Source organism: Aegilops tauschii, chromosome 2 (assembly GCF_002575655.3).
Source record: "Aegilops tauschii subsp. strangulata cultivar AL8/78 chromosome 2, Aet v6.0, whole genome shotgun sequence".
Classification (NCBI taxonomy): Eukaryota; Viridiplantae; Streptophyta; class Magnoliopsida; order Poales; family Poaceae; genus Aegilops; species Aegilops tauschii.
In genome coordinates, this window is record NC_053036.3 from 529,152,325 (window position 1) to 529,168,826 (window position 16,502).

A 16,502-nucleotide genomic window follows, 5' to 3' on the forward strand; every position below is an offset into this window, starting at 1 on the left:
AGGACACCCTATCGCACACACTCACTTGGCGACGGTCCCAAATGTCGTCGCGGAAAGGGGTTAAAACCGTTTGTATAGCACCGACGCGTACCAGTGCCCTTTTTGGTAATTGATGACAACGTATAGATCAAAGCTTCAACAAATGATAATATGAATGAAATACATCGTCGCTTTGAGAAGTATGTGATAAGCAAGAGCTCCCCCTAAATTTGTGCACTATTTTAGATTTTCTTTTGAATGCAAATGCACAATCGATTAGGATCATGGGTCACTCTTCCATGTCACACACATCTTGGTGGAGCGCTCAAAATGATAAGAGTTAAATAACATGCACTCATCACCAAGGGTAAACATGATTGATCATACACGAATATCATAGATATCATCATGCAAGCATACATTAAAGCATAGTATGATCAAATACATGATCACAAGAGTATCTCAACACACATAACACAAATATTGTTGCATGAATCAAGCGAGCAAACGATCAAAGCAAATGATCAAAGTAGCAAGAGAGGCAACAAAAAAGCAAAATGCTCTCTCTCTCTCGAAGCCTAATGATCTATACACGTTCTCCCCCTTTGGCAACAAGTTACCAAAAAGTTTGAAAATGCATAGTGCTATGCGGCACTCTAGGCACGAGCTCCAGGAGCTCCTGAAGTGGTCTTCTGGCTGGTTGCTCCGGTGTGCGTACAAGTCGTGGAGAGGAGTCCGTCTGCAAAAGCTTCAGCTGATGTCTGTGGAGCTGGAGGAGTTGAAACTGGAGGTATAACTGAGGCAGTTGCTGCAGGTGCTAAAATGGTAGTCCTGGAGTCTCTGACAACTGGCACAACTGTAGACCTTTGTGCCCATGGCACTCTCTGAAAAGCATCAGTGGTTGGTCTGTCACTCCTGTCCTCAACTTCTTCCTAGAGCTTCTCCACAGTAGTTTGGATCTCTGTACCCTTCACATCTAGATCATGGAATTTGGTCTCAGTGATCCTCTGGAGTCTTTCTTGATTCTGAGTCAGGGTGGCCAAGCCTTTCTCAATCCTCACAGTAGCCTTAAGCAGATAACTGAGTTGATCTTGCTTGGTCTTGAGCAAAGGCTCTGGATTTTGACATGGTCTTGGAGCTTTCTTTGGCATACCAGGCTTTGTGGCAGCAGCAACATACTCCTTCTTGAGCATTTTCTTCTTTGAGGTGACCTCCTCCTCAACTACAAAATCCTCATCCTCGGATTATGAGGTTCTCTTCTTCCTTTGCCTAGTAGAAGCCTTAGGCAAGTTCCTTGGAGTACTTCTGCTACCATCTTCATAACTGATGTTGGAGGGACTAGTGCCCTCACTGAGATTCACTTGCTCTTTCAGACCTGTTCTGACTGTCACTGCCCTCAGACATCTCTGAAACTAACCATGTGAATAGATAGGTATAGGTAGAGTGCATGAGCATCACAAAGCACAACGATTTTGCAAAAATATTGAGACAAAAACTTAACTTTAGTTTTCTGCAGAAAGCATTTTGGAGCTACCGATATGAAAAACTCGGTGACACCGAAGCACAAACAGAGTCTAAACACACAGTTTCGGTCAGAACGAAATGCAGTTCGATGACTCGAGATGCTAGGGTTTCACAGAGTAAGTGATTTTGGTCACACCGATTAGTACGCTGCGGTCAGACCAAGATGTACTTGTGCAATGGCTTGAGCCAAATCGGTGAGACCGAGATCCTCTGATCGGTCGGTCTGAGATGAGTTCGGCGGAAACCTGACCCTAAGTTTTTGCATCAAATCTATTCTAATGGAACTTTGCGGTGGATAGATTGATCTCATTCGTGGTAAGAATAATGGCAATGATCTTTGTGCAAGAATCAGAAAAGGGAAAGCGCAAAGAGGTCGAGTTCGTACCCTAACTTGGCGACGAACTCGCTACGGCGACAACGGCGGTGAGATTTCCGTTGACGGCAACGAAGACTAGTGGCAGGAGGACACTGGCGACGACGGAGACGATCCGGAGACCAAGGGGGCGGCAGAGCTAGGAGGCGCGGATGAGTGGTATGGAGGAATTTCCAAAATTTCAACCCGCGGTATATATACCCAGTCACTATCGGTGTGACCGAGTGGAACGACTCGGTGGCACCGAGATGCAAAACTGCTAGCAGTTAAAGCAACTCGGTGTGACCGAATTGTTCAAATCGGTTGCACCGAGATGAAAACCTAGATCAACTTAATGAATACGGTGAGACCAAGTGTAATGAGTTGGTCTGGCCGAGATGCATTAAGAGGTATTGAAAGTTTAAGCCCTTGACGGATCGGTGGCTCCGAGTGCTCCTCACCCGGAGGGTCCGAATTCGACTTGTTCAAGCTTTGTGATGTAGCATGAATAGAGTTTGAGATGAGAAAAGCATAGATAGCTAGAGGGAGTACTTAGGCCTTCTTGTCCATCCATTTGGCAAAGAGAAAAACCAAACAATCAAAGCAACAAATGGATGTCCTCAAATGGAGAAAATTATGCAACCAACATGCTCACACAATAAGATAACAAATAAAATATGTGGCAAAGCATGCACAAACACTCTAGCATCTATCAAGCAATTGTCGATGACTAGGTGGTTAGTGGCCACCACTGCTAACCACTGCCCATCCACCAGAACGGAGTCACCAGACTCCAGTGGTTGGGGCAGTTATTGGCCCACTACAACTGCCGCGCGACATTCCTAGAGTAGCAGGGTCCCTGCCGGTACAACCACTTTGCCACTGTTTGGAGGACTGATGGTCTGAGGGAATCACCCCTGGGTAGTGGTTACACGAGAAGTACCAGCCAGGCCGGTACAACCGCTTCAGCAAGCGGTACAACCACCAGAAGAGGAAAACCAACACTTGGTAGATATGGAGGCTCTCTCCTTGAATGGAAGGATAATATATATGTGGGTGTAATATGAGTGTATATGTGCTTTTATTGACCCAGTACCTTCTGATGCGGACCCCCTCTTAATATTACGGATATCCTACGACCAAAGAAACAAAAGCATCGGAAAGGCCGCCTTCGATCTTCTCCATCCGGAGGGGTGCCTAATCGTCTTCTGCCACATATAGTACACCTTTGTAGCTTAGGCACACAATTAGTCCACAAATTGCATTGTCATCAACACCAAAACACATAAGGTGGGAAATGCACTTACAATAGGATTATGGGGTAGCTACCTGACGTCTTCAGCAAATGACATGGTCAAGATTGTGCTTCCAGCTTGAAGCAAGATGAACGTCAACATAAAGCTCAAGGGGAATGTTCAATGCAAAGATATATTATATAGGATTTCCTAGTTTTATCGGTCTCAAGGTGATTGGTGGGGGACTGGACTATATCTTTCATAGTCGTACTATCAAGAGAGGACGTTAGGGGGTGCATAGCTTTTCCACATCATTCGTAGAGTGCTCAAACCTTAGAATTATCAGCATCCTCCTTTTTAGTTGCTCCTAGGTGGTTCTATATGCGAGCACCTTGATTTGTTCAATAGCTTCAAAACAAGCCCAAGATCATCGAAATCGGAGTTTGTATGAGAAAGTTATGCATACATTAGTGTTGCTGTTCAGGATGCTCTTTGTAGCCCAGAAGTTCCGGAGCTACTTCCGGGAAACCTGAATTCCAGGTTTACCTTAGGATTTTACTTCCGAAGATGTCTAGAAACTTCTAGGTCGGTAGAAAGTTGGTTCCGTAACCTCCAGGACGAACCTCCAGAGATGTCACCATAGTTCTTATTTTAAGAGTGAACGCTTGCCACAAAGATTGTGTGTAATTATCAGAAAATAATTTCGTACATTTTTAAACATTGCAACGTTATGAAAAGTGGCATAGGTAGAATTCAAGTGTTAACACTAAGTAAGAATAGATATCAACCTACAAAAATACCAAGAAGCAAGTCTTTTAGTCACACATACCGATGTTCAACAACCTGACAAGTGATTTAATTTATTTTGGCAACTAGATAGCTAATAGCATAACAAGTGTGTGACGGTAATCTAGGAACTGCTAAGAAAAGATTTGTCAAAAACTGCCAACATGAGAGCTGGTTTTGAAGATCTCTTAATGTGAAATCTAACGTTGAAAATGGACCGTTAGTCGAGTTAACTAATTAGCAGATAAATTAACTTCAAATTCGAAAGGATCTTTTACTGATGGCATACCTATATGTCATCGTTGCATGCAATGAGAGATGGACGTGAGGAATGTCTGCTCGGTAGAGTAGCTCTCAACCATGCTCCGCACTCATCTTACGACTGTCGCTCCTGCTAGTGTTACTAAAAAGCCAAAAATAAATGGTTTGCATCGTCTCCCTCTTCCCTGCAACTTACTCATCCGATGGAACAACTAACAACAGGAGCCGTCGACCACCATGTGAAAGCCACTGGTACGTCTTAAACATATCTATAATTTTTTATTGTTTCATGCTATTATATTGTCTCTTTTATATATTTTTATAGCAATTTATATTATTTTGATGGATGAACCAATTAATTTAGTGCCATGTGCCACTTTCTATTTTCTACCTATAATTTTGACGGACGAACCTATTTGGCATCACGTTCGAGACAAGTAGACCGACTCCTGCCTGCATCTACTACTATTACTCCACCAATCGACCGCTATCCAGCATGCATCTATGGTATTAAGTTCATAAAAAGAGAGTGCCGCCAAGATGACATGATGTAGACAAAGTAAACTCAATCAGTATGAATAAACCCCATCGTTTTACCCTTAATTGCAACAATACAAATGCGAGTCTTGTCCCTTTCTTTCACTGGGATAGAGAGCACCGCAAGATTGAACCCATCACAAAGCACCTCTCCAACTGAAGATAAATCAATCTAGTTGGCCAAACCGAATAGATCAGAGAGAAATACAAAGCTATAACAATCACGCATAATAAAGTTCAGAAAAGACTCAATTACTTCTCATGAATATTCAAATCATAAACCAACAATTCATCGGATGCCAACAAACTCACCGCGAAAGAAGATTACATCGGATAGAACTCCAAGAACACCGAGGAGAACATGGTATTGAAGAACAAAGAGAGAGAGAGAGAGAGAGAGAGAGGAAGCCATAGGTGTGTGTTGAACTACTCACGCATCATCGGAAGGCAGCAAGGATGATGTAGAAACCCTCCATGATCGACTCCCCCTCCGGCAGAGTACATGAAAAGGCCTCCAGATGGGATCGTGGAAGAACAGAAGCTTGCGGCAGTGGAAAAAGTGTTTTGGGTGGATCTCTGTTGGTTTGGGAATATTTGGGAATTTATATGCATGGAATTAGGTCAAACGGAGCTGTGTGGGGCCCACAAGCTCAGGGGGCGCGCCCCTCGAGCTTGTGGCTCTCTCGTATCTCTTCTGGTCACCTCCCAAAGCTTCTAGTGTCCCTTCTGGTCCAGAAAAATTAATTCAAAGATTTTTTTTTGTTTGGACTTTGTTTGATTTTGATTTTTTGAGAAGCCAAAAAGAAGCAAAAAACAGGAACTAGCACCGGGTAGTGGGTTAATATGTTAGTCCCCAAAAATGATCTAAAATAGTATAAAAATTCATAGAAAGCATCCAAGATTGATAATATAATAGCATGGAACAATAGAAAAATTATAGATACGTTGGAGATGTGTCAACGGTCTACTTACACGGACGTAATGCCTATATGAGATAATAACATGAATGATCATTGTCATGAATATTGCAATCTTTTGAATGGCCCAACTATAATTTGTTTACCATGGTAATCCCTCCATCTGAAAAAGCTTGTCCCTCAAATGGACGTATCTAGCACCAAGTTAGTGCTAGATACGTCCATTTGAGGGACAAGCTTGGGAAACAAGCTTTTTCGGACGGAGGGAGTACTTTCTATTTTCGAAAGAGATGTCACGAGTGAACCTATGACCCCGGCTCTATTCTATATTTCTTGATTCTTCTACACAATTGCCACTATTTTCTGTTTTACTTGTTGCTATTATCTATCTCTATCACTTGTATTTTACCTTGTAACTAGCAAGACAAGGTGATTGACTCATTTCATATTGGGGACAAGTTTGTTTGTGTTTATTGTGTATGTGTTATTGACCTGTGAAACTTAGAAGCTCCTACTGGTTTGATAAACCTTAGTTCTTAACTAAGGAAAAACTTGCTACTTGCTACTTCCCCTTTCCTCTTAGGGGAATCCCAACAACTCCTGTGCGAGAAGCAAAACTTTTCTAGCGCCGTTGTCGGGAACTTTTCTACTACACAAAGAGGTACGCACACACCGTCACATTACTTTCTTGTTATCTAGTTTGCCTAGTTACTCTCATTTGCTTGCATCTTTGCTTGCTAAAAAAACTTAAAAAGTACCAAAAATACATCTTGTTGCTCTTTCTCCTTTGGTTGCAATCATGTCTACTCGTGAGAATACTAAGTTGTGTGATTTTTCTAGTACCAATAATAATAATTTTATTAGTACTCCTATTGCTCCTCCCGCCACTAGTGCGGAGTCTTATGAGAGTAAATTTTCTTTGTTGGATCTTGTTATGAAAGAACAAATTTCTAGAAATTATGATGAAGATGTCGTTGCCCGTCTTAATACCTTTGTTGAACTTTGTGATATGCAAAAAATTAAAGATGTGGACAATCATATTATGAAACTGAAATTATTTTCATTTTCCTCAAGAGATAGAGCTAAGGAATGGCTAGCATCTTTACCTAAAAATAGCGATGATTCTTGGTCTAAATGTAAAGATGCTTTTGTTGGTAAGTATTTTTCCTCCTACGAAAATTATATCTTTGAGGAATCAAATTATGAATTTTAAACAACTTGATCAATAGCATGTTGCCCAATCTTGGGAAAGAATGAAACTTATGCTAAAAGAATTCCCTACTCATGGATTAAGTATTTGGATGGTAGTACAAAATATCTATGCAGCAGTAAACTTTGCCTCTAGGAATATTCTAGATTCTGCTGCAGGTGGTACATTCATGGGGATATCTCTTGAAGAATACACTAAGCTTCCTGACAACATGACCACAAACTATTCCCAATGGCACACCGAGCGAGCTTCAAGTGATAAGAAGGTAAATTTTGTCGATGAAATTTCCTCTCTAAATGACAAACTAGATATGGTTATGTCCATGCTTGCTACAAAAAACACCACTATGGGTCCAAATGATATGCCACTGTCTAGTTTGATTGAGAAAAAAAATGTTGATGTGAATTTTATGTTTAGAAGTAATTTAAACAATATTGCCTATAGGGTGAACTTTGGTAATAATACTAGGTTGTATCGTGCTAATCCCTCAAATTCTTATGATAACTCTTCTACTTCTTATAATAATAATAATAATACACACTGAACTTGAGAGTACAATTAAAGATTTTATAAGTTCTCAAAAGGCTTTCGATACTATGATAATGTAAAAATTGAGTAATATTGATGCTATGAATAGAATAGTTGATAGGATTGTTCATGAGGTGGATATCTTCAAAATTAAAGCATTTTTGCCTAATAAAGATGAAATGCCTGAATCTTCTAAAGCTATTCGAGCTTCGATCAATTATACTGCTAAAATGATTGCTATTTTAAGAGCGAGAAGGAAGAGAGGTTGAATTGCACTATCATGCTAATAATGATGAGAATGTTAAAACTATAGGTGTGTCACTGATACGTCCATTTTGCATCATGATTTCCTGCTATTATTTATAATGTTTTTGGCCAATATAAGACTTTGTAGTGTCATTCTAATGCATTTTGTCTCTTAATTTGCAAGATCTGCATGAAGAGGGAGATGGACGACAGCTGGAATTCTGGGCCTGAAAAAGCTATGTCAGAGATACCTATTCTGCACATCTCCAAATGAGCTAAAATTTCACGGAGAATTGTTTTGGAATAAATAAAAATACTAGAAGAAATAAATAGCATAGGGGGCCACCCAGGTGCCCACGAGGCACCAGGGCGCGCCCTGGTGACTGGTGGGGCCTCTGGCCAACCTCCGGTGCCCATCTTCTGGTATATAAGCCCATTTGCCCTAGAAAGAATAAGGGGAGGACTTTTGGGACATTACGTCGTCGTCTCCAGGCGGAACTTCGACAGGAGCACTTTTGCTCTCCGATGAAGCGATTGCACCGGGGATACTTCCCTCTGGGAGGGGAAAAATTGAAGCCATCGTCATCACCAACAACCCTCTCATGGTGGGAGGAGCAATATTCATGAACATATTCACTAACACCATCTCATCTCAAACCCTAGTTCATCTCTTGTATTCAATCTTTGTATTAAAACCTCAGGTTGGTACCTGTGGGTTGCTAGTAGTGTTGATTACATCTTGTAGTTGATGCTAGTTAGTTTATTTGATGGAAGATTATATGTTCAAATCCATTATGCCATTCAATACCCCTCTAATCTTGGACATGAATATGATTTGTGAGTAGTTACTTTTGTTTTTGTGGGCATGGGAGAAGTCTTGTCACAAGTAATGATGTGAATTTGGTATTCTTTCGGTATTTTGATGATATGTATGTTGTTGTTTCCCTTACTGGTGTTATGTGAATGTGGACTACATGACACTTCACCATCTTTGGGCCTAAGGGAATGCATTGTGGAGTAGTAATTAGATGATGGGTTGTGATACGTCCATTTTGCATCATGTTTTCCTACTATTATTTATAGTGCTTTTATGCTTTATAACACTTTGTGGAGTAATTCTAATGTCTTTTCTCTCATAATATGCAAGGTTTACACAAAGAGGGAGAATATTGGCAGCTGGAATTCTGGACCTGAAAAAGCTATGTCAGAGATACCTATTCTGCACATCTCCAAATGAGCTGAAATTTTACGGAGAATTATTTTGGAATATATAATAAATATTGGAGAGAAGAACTACCAGAGGGGGGCAGCCAGGTGCCCACAAGGCACCACGGGGCTCCAGCCCCCCTATAGCGCCCTGGTGGGTAGTGGAGGCCCTGGCCCACTTCTGGTGCCCATCTTCTGGTACATAAGGTCTTTTGACCTAGAAAAAATAAGGAGAGGACTTTGGGGACGGAGCGTCGCCGTCTCGAGGTGGAACTTGGGCAGGAGCACTTTTGCCCTCCGGCGAAGCAATTCCGTCGTGGGAACTTCCCTCCGGGAGGGGGAAATCGGAGCCATCGTCATCACCAACAACCCTCTCATATTTGGGAGGCCAATCTTGATCATCATCTTCAACAACACCATCTCATCTCAAACCCTAGTTCATCTCTTGTGTTCAATCTTTGTACCGGAACCTCAAATTGGTACCTGTGGGTAACTAGTAGTGTTCATTACACCTCATGGCTGATTCTAGATGGTTTATTTGGTGGAAGATTATATGTTCAGATCCATTATGCTATTTAATATCCCTCTGATCTTGAGCATGAATATTATTTGTGAGTAGTTGCCCTTGTTCTTGAGGTCACGGGAGAAGTCATGTTGCAAGTAATCATGTGAATTTGCTATTCGTTCAACATTTTGATGATATGTATGTTGTGATTCCCTTAGTGGTGTTATGTGAACAACGACTACATGAAACTTCACCATCTTTGGGCCTAAGGGAATGCATTGTGGAGTAGTTATTAGATGATGGGTTGCTAGCGTGACAAAAGCTTAAACCCTAGTTTATGCGCTATTTCGTAAGGGGCTGATTTGGATCCATTTGTTTAATGCTATGGTTAGATTATTATCTTAATTCTTCTTTCGTAGTAGCGGATGCTTGAGAGGGGGTTAATCATAAGTGGGAGGCTTGTTCAAGTAAGGACAACACCCAAGCACCGGTCCACCCACATATCAAATTATCAAAGTAGCGAACGCGAATCAAATCAACATGATGTAAGTGACTAGATGAAATTCTCGTGTGCCCTCAAGAACGCTTTGCTTATTATAAGAGATCGTTTTGGCTTGTCCTTTGCTACAAAAAGGATTGGGCTATCTTTCTGCACTTTATTTACCATCACCGTTACTTGCTCGTTACAAATCATTTTACTATCAAACTACTTGTTACCGACAATTTCAGTGCTTGGAGAAATTACCTTGCTGAAAACCGCTTGGCATTTCCTTCTGCTCCTCGTTGGGTTCGACACTCTTAGTTATAGAAAGGACTACGGTTGATCCCCTATACTTGTGGATCATCAGTTGCTAGAGTGATGGAAGCTTAATGTTGGGGATGTGATTATGATTGATCTCTTCTACTGGCTAGACCCCTTGGCTTATATACCCGCCAAAGGGCCACCTAGGGTTACATGATGTAAGTGACTAGATGTGTCTTGATCACATCTTCGGTTGCCGCCATGATCTAGAGATGCGTATGGCGGCAACCGAAGATGTCCTTGGAGTACACGTCAAATCTTCGGCAGAGGCTGTCTTGATCACATCGAGGTGCGAGGCTTCTAGAGTCCTTAATAATGAGGGCCCATAACCCAACCCGAGGATTGTGGGCCAACTAGGTTGGTACGCCCTAATCCAGCACACTATTAGTGTTGGGAAACGTTGCATGGAAAATAAAAAATATACGCACACGCAAGATCTATCAAGGAGATGCATACCAACGAGAGGGGAGAGTGTGTCTACGTACCCTCGTAGACCATAAGCGGAAGCATTTAGTAACGCGGTTGATGTAGTCGAACTTCTTCGCGATCCAACCGATCAAGTACCGAATGTACGGCACCTCCGCGTTCAGCACATGTTCAGCTCGGTGACGTCATCGCCTTGTTGATCCAGTAAGACAGGCAAAGTAGTAGATGAGTTCCGGCAGCACGGCGGCATGGTGATGGTGGTGATGCAACTATCTCCACAGGGCTTCGCCGAGCACTACGAAAATATGACCAATGACGAACTAGAGGGAGAGGGGGGCCGCACACGGCTAGGGAATTGTGGTGTGTCTTGCCCCTCTCCCTCCTCTCATATATATAGGTGGAGGGGGAGGGGAGGCAGCCCCTAGGGCGCCCCAAGTGGCCGGCGGCTGCCCCAGGGCGCCTGCCCTGGCTGAACCCCCCTTCCATATTTGTGCATGGGGGTTAGGAAAGGGGGCTGGCTGCCTTTGGGGCGCCTCCCCCTTCCTTGCCTCCCTCTTTGGTGCATGGGCAAGGGGTGGAGGGGCGCACCAGCCCCCTTATGGGCTGGTGTGCTTCCCCCCTTTGGCCCAAAAGGCCCACCGCTTGCCGGTGGCCTCCCGGAACCCCTTCCGGAACTCCGATAAAATACTCGGTACTTCCGAAACCTTTCCGGTGACCAAATACTATCGTCTTATATATCAATCTTTACCTCCTGACCATTCCGGAGCTCCTCGTCATGTCCGTGATCTCATCCGGGACTCCAAACAACATTTGGTCATCAACTCACATAACTCATACAATACTATATCGTCAACGAACGTTAAGCGTGCGGACCCTACGGGTTCGAGAACTATGTAGACATGACCGAGACACCCCTCCGGTCAATAACCAATAGGGGAACCTGGATGCCCATATTGGTTCCTACATATTCTACAAAGATCTTTATCAGTCGAACCGTTATGACAACATACGTAATTCCCTTTGTCTGTCGGTATGTTACTTGCCCGAGATTCGATCTTCGGTATCTTCATACCTAGTTCAATCTCGTTACCGGCAGGTCTCTTTCTCATTCCGTAATACATCATCTCGTAACTAACTTCTTAGTCACTTTGCTTGCAAGCTTCTTGTGATGTGTATTACCGAGAGGGCCCAAAGATACCTCTCTGATACACGGATGACAAATCCTAATCTCGATCCAGGCCAACTCAACAGATACCTTCGAAGATGCCTGCAGAGCATATTTATGATCGCCCAGTTACGTTGTGGTGTTTGATAGCACACTAGTTATTCCTCCGGTATCAGGGAGTTGCATCATCTCATAGTCGAAGTAATATGTATTTGACATTAAGAAAGCAATAGCAATAAACTGAACGATCATATGCTAAGCTAATGGATGGGTCTTGTCCATCACATCATTCTCCTAATGATGTGATCCCGTTATCAAATGACAACTCATGTCTATGGTTAGGAAACCTTAATCATCTTTTAATCAACGAGCTAGTCTAGTAGAGGCTCACTAGGGACACGGTATTTGTTTATGTATCCACACACGTATTAAGTTTCCGGTCAATACAATTCTAGCATGAATAATAAACCTTTATCATGATTAAGGAAATATAATAATAACCATTTTATTATTGCCTCTACAGCATATTTCCATCACTTAAACCCTAGTTTATGCGCTATTCCGTAAGGGGCTGATTCGGATCCATATGTTTCATGCTATGGTTAGATTTATCTTAGTTCTTGTTTCGTAGTTGCGGATGCTTGCAAGAGGGGGTAATCATAAGTGGGAGGCTTGTTCAAGTAAGAACAGCACCCAAGCACCTGTCCACCCACATATCAAATCATCATAGTAACGAACGTGAATCAAACAAACATGATGAAATTGAGTAGATGAAATTCTCGTGTGGCCTCAAGAACGCTTTGCTTAGTATAAGAGACCGTTCCGGCCTGTCCTTTGCTACAAAAAGGATTGGGCTACCTTGCCGCACTTTTGTTACCATCACTATCTATTGCTCGTTACAAATTATCTTGCAATCAAACTATCTGTTACCGACAATTTCGGTGCCTGCAGAAAATACCTTGCTGAAAACCACTTGTCATTTCCTTCTGCTCCTCGTTGGGTTCGACACTCTTACTTATCGAAAAGACTATGATTGATCCCCTATACTTGTGGGTCATCAAGTCTCTCTTCTGGCGCCGCTACCGGGGAGTGAAGCGCCTTTGGTAAGTGGAATTTGGTAAGGAAACATTTATATTACATGCTGAAATTTCCTGCCACCTATTACTATGGAAAACAATCCTTTGAGGGGTTTGTTCGGGGTATCTTCACCTCGATCGGAAGCACAAAGAGTTTCTCCTAAACCTACTGCACCTACCGAAATTATTTATTATGAGATTCCTTCGGCTATGATAGAGAAACGGCTAGCTAATCCTTATGAAGCAGATGGAACACTACATCCTGATATGCAACTAGTCTATGTGGATGAAGATTGTGGATTATTTAAGCTTGCGGGTTTATCCGGAGATGAATTTAAGAAGAAGGTATTCCCTTTATCTTTGGGGGGAGGCATTGACATGGTATAGGCTATGCAATGATGTTGAATCTTGGGATTGGAATCGATTGAATTGGAATTTCATCAAAAGTTTATCCTATGTATTTGGTTCATCGCGATCAGAATTATATATATAATTTTTGGTCTCATGAAGGAGAAAGCATCGCTCAAGCTTGGGAGAGGCGTAAGTACATTATGTACACATGCCTGAATCATGAGCTCTCAAACGAAATTATCTTATAGAATTTTTATGCTTGGCTTTCTCATGATGATCAAACCATGCTCGATTCTTCTTCAACTAGTTCCTTTATGAAGAAAACTATTGAATTTAAATGGGATCTTCTAGAAACAATTAAATGCACCTCTGAAGATTGGTAACTTGACAAAGGTAAAGAGTCAGGTATTACACTTAAGTTTGATTGTGTTAAATCTTTTATGGACACCGATGCTTTTCATAAGTTTAGCACTAAATATGGACTTGACTCTGAGATAGTAGCCTCCTTTCAATCATTTGCTACTCATGTTGATCTCCCTAAGGAGAAGTTTTCTAAATATCATCCCCTATTAAAGAAAAGATTGAGGAACCCGTTAGAGTTAAAAATGAAACTATCATTTACAATGTTGATCCAGTTGTGCCTACAACTTATATTGAAAACCCACCTTTTCCTATTAGGATAAAGGAACATGCTAAAGTTTCAACTGTGGTTAACAAAAGTAATAATAGAGCACCTAGACCCTCTGAGCAAATTAAAGTTGAATCTGATGTTCCTATGGTTAAGGATCTCTTGGTCGGTAACATTGATGGGCATGTTATTTATTTCTGTGATGAAGCCACTAGAATTGCTAAACCCGACACTAAAGATAAGAATAAACCTGTTGTTGGCATGCCCGTTGTCTCGGTTAAAATAGGAGATCATTGTTATCATGGCTTATGTAATTTGGGCGCTAGTGTGAGTGCCATCCTGTTTACCTTATATCAAGAAATTATGAATGATATCGCATCTGTTGATATAGAGGACATTGATGTTACTATTAAGCATGCGAATAGAGATACTATTGCACTGCTTGGGATTGTTAGAGTTGTTGAAGTCTTGTGTGGAAAAATAAAATACCCTACTTATTTCCTAGTTCTTGGTTCTCCACAAGATGATTTTTGTCCCATTATATTTGGTAGACCTTTCTTGAACACTGTTAATGCGAAGATAGACTGCAATAAAGAAACTGTCAGTGTTAACTTTGGTGATATATCCCATGACTTGAATTTCTCTCAGTTTCGTAGACATGCTCATGATAAATAATTGCCAAGTAAAGATGAAATAATTGGTCTAGCCTCTATTGCCATACCTCCTACTGATCCATTAGAACAATATTTGCTAGACCATGAAAATGATATGCACATGAATGAAAGAAATGAAATAGATAAGACGTTCTTTGAACAACCACCCATTCTTAAACACAATTTGCCTGTTGAAGCTTTTGGAGGTCCTCCTCCACCTAAAGGTGGTCCTGTGTTTGAGTTGAAACAATTAGCTGGTACATTGAAATGTACTTATCGTGATGAAAAGAAGATATTTCATGTTGTTATCAGTGCTAACCTTACAGAGCATGAAGAAAATAGATTACTTAAAACTCTAAGGAAGCACCATGCCATTATTGGATATGCTCTCGATGATCTTAAGGGCATTAGTCCCACTCTATGTAAGCACAAGATTAATATGGAGCCTGATGCTAAACCAGTTGTCCATCATCAATGATAATTAAATCCGAAGATGAAGGAGGTGGTAAGAACTGAAATATTAAATCTTCTGGAAGCATGTATAATTTATCCCATAGCTGATAGTAGATGGGTAAGTCCTGTTCATTGTGTCCCTAAGATAGGAGGCATTACTTTTGTTCCTAATGATAAAAATGAGCTCATTCCACAAAGAATTGTAACTGGTCATAGCATGGTAATTGATTTTAGAAAATTAAACAAAGCTACTAGAAAAGATCATTACCCCTTGCCTTTTATTGATCAAATGTTAGAAAGACTATCTAAGCACACACACTTTGGCTTTCTTGATGGATATTCTGGTTTCTCTCAAATACCGATATCACAAGCCGATCAAGAGAAAACCACTTTCACTTGTCCTTTTGGAACTTATGCTTATATACATATGCCTTTTGGTCTATGCAATGCACATGCTACCTTTCAAAGATGCATGACTGCTATATTCACTGACTTTTGTGAAAATATTGTTGAGGTTTTCATAGATGATTTTTCCATTTACAGAACTTCTTTTGATGATTGCTTAAGCAACCTTGATCGAGTTCTGCAGAGATGTGAACAAACAGATCTTGTCTTGAATTGGGAGAAGTGCCACTTTATGGTGAATGAAGGTATTACCTTGGGGCATAAATTTCTGAATGAGGTATTGAAGTAGATAAAGCTAAAGTTGATGCAGTTGAGAAAATGCCATGTCCTAAAGATATTAAAGGTATAAGAAGTTTCCTTGGTCATGCTGGTTTCTATAGGAGGTTCATTAAAACTTCTCTAAAATTTCTAGGCCTCTTACTAAGCTCTTGCAAAAGGATGTTCCATTTGTTTTTGATGATGATTGTGTAGACGCCTTTGAAACAGTGAAGAAAGCCTTAACTTCTGCACCTATTGTTCAACCTCCTGATTGGAACTTACCATTTGAAATTATGTGTGATGCTAGTGATTATGCTGTTGGTGTTGTTTTAGGACAAAGAGTTGAGAAGAAATTAAATGTTATGCATTATGCTAGTAAAACTCTAGACAACACTCAAAGAAATTATGCTACTACCGAGAAAGAATTTTTGGCAGTTGTGTTTGCATGCGATAAATTCAGATGTTACATAGTTGATTCTAAAGTAATTGTTCACGTTGATCATGCTGCTATTAAATACCTTATGGAAAAGAAAGATGCTAAACCTAGACTCATTAGGTGGGTTCTATTGCTACAAGAATTTGATTTTCATATTACTGATAGAAAGGGAGTTGAGAATCCCGTAGCTGATAACTTCTGTAGTTTATACCACCTAGTTTTCCTGATGAGCAACTAGCTATCATAAATGCTTCTTGTAATACTCCTTGGTATGCAGACTATGCTAATTACATCGTTGCTAAATTTATACCACCTAGTTTTAGATACCACCAAAATAAAAAATCTTCTTTGATTTAAGACATCACTTCTGGGATGACCCAGATCTTTATGAAGGAGTAGATGGTATTATTAGACATTGTATACCTGATCATGAACAGGAACAAATCCTACGGATGTGTCATTCTGAGGCTTATGGAGGGCACCATGCTGGAGATAGAACAGCACATAAGGTATTACAATCTGGTTTTTATTGGCCTACTCTTTTCAAGGATGCTCGTAAGTTT